A 6,000-nucleotide genomic window follows, 5' to 3' on the forward strand; every position below is an offset into this window, starting at 1 on the left:
GGCTAATCTGATTGGTTATCACCATCCTGGGAGGCTCTGATAGTGTCCGATAAGGGTCCGGGCAGCTCGCGGCTGGGTTCTCCTTTTGTAGTCCGTAATAGTTTTCAAGCCCTGTCACATTCGACGAGCGTCAGAGTCGGTGTAGTAGGATTCAAACTTAATCCTGTATTGACGCTTTGCCTGTTTGATGGTTCGTCTGAGGACATAGCGGGATTTCTGATAAGCGTCCAGATTAGTGTCCCGTTCCTTGAATGCAGCAGCTCTAGCTTTTAGCTCGGTGCGGATGTTGCCTGTAATCCATGCCTTCTGGTTGTGATATGTACAGTACCAGTCAAAAGTTTGGACACACCCACTAAATCAAGGGTTTTTCTGTATTCTTACTATTTTCTACATTGTAGAATAACAGTGAAGACATCAAAACTATGAAATAACACATATGGAATCATGAAGAAACCAAAAAAGTGTTAAACAAATCCAAATATATTTTAGATTTTAGATTCTTGTGTGGCCTCCCAGTTTTGATGGCATCTATTAAAAGAGAAAGATCCCATCAGCTTTCTATAGGCTAGGCCTACTGTATTTATTTTCTTAACTTTCCTAATATTAATTACATTGCTTATCTTTACAACAGCCTACCTCACTGGCATGAAAGTAAACCATGGGAAAAGTGTCCTCTTTTCGCTATTTAAGTGCATAGAGGACATGTGTTTTCCCCATGCCCCTGTTTCGAGACAGGGGCATGACAATGGTCCATTCTAAATGAAAACAAACTTCACAAATATGTTATTTAGCATGTAAAGAGAAGATTCAATCAAGGATAGTCTGATGGGTGACAATAATATCACTAGTGAATTATATATTATCCCAGCTTGTGTGCAATAAGGCAAGAAACATTGGATAGTCTGATGGGTGACAATAATATCACTAGTGAATTATATATTATCCCAGCTTGTGTGCAATAAGGCAAGAAACATTGCATTCCTTTTCTTCAAATCATAGTCTCACACCGTTTGTAGCCTAGCCTATATGTTTTAATAAGGTTTGTTTAACAACTAAAGTGGCCAAAGAACTTAATTTTTTTAAAGCACATTAGTCCGCTTTACAACTGGTGTAGAACCAAACTGGTATACATAGGCAGAGCGGGAGTATGAAGTTTGGGGAAGTAAATTTTCACCATAAAAATGCACCTTTATAATAAAAGCATTACATGCATAATCACATTTGCGGTCACTTTTGATAATGTTGTTTGTCCACTAATTGATAGCATTTTGGAAAATTTGCGCTCATGGTCTACTGCTGTGTCTGCGTTGCTCTGCTTATAATGTGAAGGAAATAGCCTAATAGTTTATCAACATTTTAAGCTAAACGTTCAGCGCTGTTGTCAGCCTCATTGCCTTTAATTTGTTTTTTTATTATGTTAATGGTTATATTCATTTGGGATCTATCGCATCTCACAACTGTCCCAGACTATGCTTGAATATTTATTTCTAGCACAGAATAGAATAAGGTCAACTTTGTACTATGGGGGAAAGGAGATTGACAAATTGATTGGCTAGTGCTTTTGCTATTGACTAGGACTACTCATCTTGCTGGTTTATCAATACGTTTATCAATACATTTATCAATAAGTTTATCAATATCTTTATCAATATGTGCCTCGGAACGCCCACAGTTGGGTCCCCGATGTGTCTGTCTTCACTTGTAGCCTGTGAGAACCCAGGACACGTAACGGGCATTGTCTAATAAGAATTTAGATATCTGAGAGAGCCATGTGAGTGAGAGGTGCATCGGAGCACGCAGCATGGAGAAGGGAATTATAAATATTAGATTCATCCCAAGGACACAACATCCACTGGCCACTAAAGGCATGGATTTTTTTTAGGGGGAATTACGGTCCCACAAAGGGAATGCCGCCGATAATTACAGCCTTTGTCAAATAGTGAATGAGAGACTGATGAGGTGTGTACAGCCCAAAAAACAAAGCAGAGCTCATGACTTTCATGCCCCTTTTTTCAAATCACCATTAGAGTTGCATCATGCAGCCTTAGAATATATTAAACATCAAACATACAGCCTAACATTTGTATCACTACTAAAGTTGCATAAAAAGCTCTTAATGAAGCATATAGTTGTACCTGTTTCTTTGTTATCCGATCAACACAGAATAGCAGAACTCCCTCAGAAATCATTTGGAGAAAATATCCTTTCTATTTTATTTGGCTTTGTTCAATTGTATTCTTCATTACCATAAAATAATATAAAATAATGCCACAGAATTCTAAGCAAATCTAGTCTGCTAAATGAACTAGTGTAACCCACAGCCATATGGCATAGCCAGATCAGGACCTAGCATAAGGACAAGTCAGAGTATGCTATTCTGTTCTTCTGAAATAAACTACATTTTCTTCATATCAGGTTTCTATAGACCTGTGTCATGTCTTTACTATCATTAATCTGAAGACTTTGTTTTTATCAAAGATTCTCTGTAATTAGTTACATTTACATTTACATTTAAGTCATTTAGCAGACGCTCTTATCCAGAGCGACTTACAAATTGGTGCTTTCACCTTATGACATAGTTACTCGATTAAACTGATAAATCATGTAACTGTAATTAACTAGGAAGTCAGGGCACCAAGGAAAGTATTCAGATTACAAAATTATAATTTCCCAATATAACCTTTCAGATATTTTCATATCTGATCAATAGTCTTCTGATTAATGATTTATTTATTTTACCTCACGTTAGTCTCATTCCAAACGTCGTAAATTGTTGGTTAATCTGCACGAACCCAGTCTTCATTATGAGTCATCCATACATCAATTGTCTTAAATCATTTATCTATTACTAACTAAGTAATTCACAGAAATGCATAAACAAACAAACAAAGATAAATGTAATGATAGGAGGATGTGCCCTAGTGGGCTGAACCGGCATGGCGGGCACATCCTCCTATCATTATATTTACCTTTGTTTGTTTGTCGACCAAGAAGTCACTACATAGTGATAATTATAACAATTCAAATGCTAATCCTTTACACATTCGAACGCTCACACATTCGGGAACAATTGTAATCAATATATATATTTACGCTCAGTGTATCGTCTTGATCGCTGGTGAAAAGTCTTTCTTTTGTAGAATTGTCCTTTTCTCTCCCTCTCTCAGTCTTGGTTAGAGGGGATAGTTCAAAGTGACATTCGTTATAGAATGGGTGTTTCGGCGGTTGTCGTTCTTCGCGTTCAATGATACCGAATTCCTAGCTGCAGACTAGTAATTAGTATCAAAGACTTGTTCTTATTCTGTCGGTATCGATAGTCTAAGAGTTTAACCACGTGGTATGGTTAAAAAGATTCAGCAATGGTCTACACCTTTAGCCATCTCCGAGTGGAGGAAAAACATGGTCTCCTGATAATTTCTCAAAGTTGGGTTTTATTCGGAATGGCAGAAAAGGGCTGTCCCAGGATGTCTGACCCTAACTGGGCTCAGGGGCCTCTGATTTAGTTCACGGCTCACGGCTCACGGTCAATTACCGTGAGAACGACGGTTATTTGCTTGACAATCACCGACTGACAAAATGTCATGAACACCACAGAGGAGGGAATCCAGAAACAGAGGAGAAGAAAACAAAATCGTTTGTGGTCGTTTGGCTGTAGCAATTAGCCATGTTGGCAGATCACAGAAACTATGAGAAATGTGTTTGTCAAAATACATCTATCATGTTATGTGTACAGAGATAAAAAGACGCTGCTTTAAAATTACTACACAGAAACACAATAGAGGTCACATCAATCACAGTGAATGATTTGTATGATATTAGTCCATCAGAGGTCACATGGTGATCCCATTAACCTCTTCAGTCGACCCTCTACTTTTTTGAACATTCTGTTAAAAATCGCGCAACATTTCAGCGCCCTGCTACTCATGCCAGGAATATAGTATATGCATTTGCTTAGTCTGTGTGGATAGAAAACACTCAGACGTTTAAAAAACTGGTTAATTCACTGCTGTGGCTTTACCAGAACGGCATTTACATCGAAAAGCACAGGAAAAACTGATCACTGAAAATGGGAAAATATATCCATGCGCTACTTGATCCCATTGATAAAGGTGAACCACAATTAATTGACTGAGGTTGCAGTACCTACAGCTTCCACACGGTGTCTAGAGTCTTGTCATTTCCCTTCGAGTTTTTTCTTGGTCAAACACATGCAGGACACCGTATCTAATCCGGTCTAGGACCGGATATTTTCGTTGAGTTTCTAGCCGGACATTTTTCCAGACGGACAGCTAATGATCTTTACATCGCCTCCTGATGAATTTTTATCGCTTATTAACGTTTACTAATACCTAAAGTTGCATTACAAACGTATTTCGAAGTGTTTTGTGAAAGTTTATCGTCGACTTTTTGAATTTTATAAAATGACGTTACGTTTTGAAACAATGTTTTTTTCGTTTATCACACAGTCTACATATAACGATATCTAGGCTTTATATGGACCGATTTAATCGAAATAAAGACCCAAATAGTGTTTATGGGACATCTAGGAGTGCCAACAAAGAAGATGGTGAAAGGTAATGAATGTTTTCTATTTTATTGTGCTGTTTGTGTAACGCCGAAATGCTAATTATTTTGTTTACGTCCCCTGTGGGTCTTTTGGGGTGTTGCATGCTATCAGATAATAGCTTCTCATGCTTTCGCCGAAAAGCATTTTAAAAATCTGACTTGTTGCCTGGATTCACAACGAGTGTAGTTTTAATTCGATACCCTGCATGTGTATTTTAATGAACTTTTGAGTTTTAACTAATACTATTAGCATTTAGCGTAGTGCATTTGCATTTCCAGAGCTCTAGTTGGGACGCAAGCGTCCCGAGTAGAAGCAACAGGTTAACCCTTCTTCTCGACTAAATCACACCGAAATGGGGAGATTTTAGACAAAAATTACCATATGGTTAATACATTCCGGGATTCATTTATTCATTATTGAGACTGATTGCTCTTGGGGAAGGACATTTCTCTCACCGTGGATTTATTGGGTTGATAAAAATTTTTTTAAGGGAAAATTCAAGTCAGAAAATTCCAAAGTATAAAAAATATACAGCCTTTATAGCTGATGGTGTCCCTACAGCCTTTATAGCTGATGGTGTCCCTATAGCCCTTTAAGCTGATGGTGTCCCTACAGCCTTTATAGCTGATGGTGTCCCTACAGCCTTTATAGCTGATGGTGTCCCTATAGCCCTTTAAGCTGATGGTGTCCCTACAGCCTTTATAGCTGATGGTGTCCCTACAAGCAGTTTATAGCTGATGGTGTCCCTATAGCCCTTTAAGCTGATGGTGTCCCTACTGCATTTATAGCTGATGGTGTCCCTACAGCCTTTATAGCTGATGGTGTCCCTATAGCCCTTTAAGCTGATGGTGTCCCTAAAGCCTTTATAGCTGATGGTGTCCCTATAGCCCTTTAAGCTGACGGTGTCCCTACAGCCTTTATAGCTGATGGTGTCCCTACAGCCTTTATAACTGATGGTGTCCCTACAGCCTTTAAAGCTGATGGTGTCCCTACAGCCTTTAAAGCTGATGGTGTCCCTACAGCCTTTAAAGCTGACGGTGTCCCTACAGCCCTTTAAGCTGACGGTGTCCCTACAGGCTTTATAGCTGATGGTGTCCCTACAGCCTTTTAAAGCTGATGGTGTCCCTACAGCCCTTTAAAGCTGATGGTGTCCCTACAGTCTTTATAGCTGATGGTGTCCCTACAGGCTTAATAGCTGATGGTGTCCCTACAGCCTTTAAAGCTGATGGTGTCCCTATAGCCTTTAAAGCTGATGGTGTCCCTACAGCTTTTAAAGCTGATGGTGTCCCTACAGCCTTTATAGCTCATGATGTCCCTACAGCCTTTATAGCTGATGATGTCCCTATAGCCCTTTAAGCTGATGGTGTCCCTACTGCATTTATAGCTGATGGTGTCCCTCCAGCCTTTATAGCTGATGGTGTCCCTATAGCCCT

The sequence above is a fragment of the Oncorhynchus nerka genome, linkage group LG4 (genome assembly GCF_034236695.1).
Source record: "Oncorhynchus nerka isolate Pitt River linkage group LG4, Oner_Uvic_2.0, whole genome shotgun sequence".
In the NCBI taxonomy this organism is placed as follows: Eukaryota; Metazoa; Chordata; class Actinopteri; order Salmoniformes; family Salmonidae; genus Oncorhynchus; species Oncorhynchus nerka.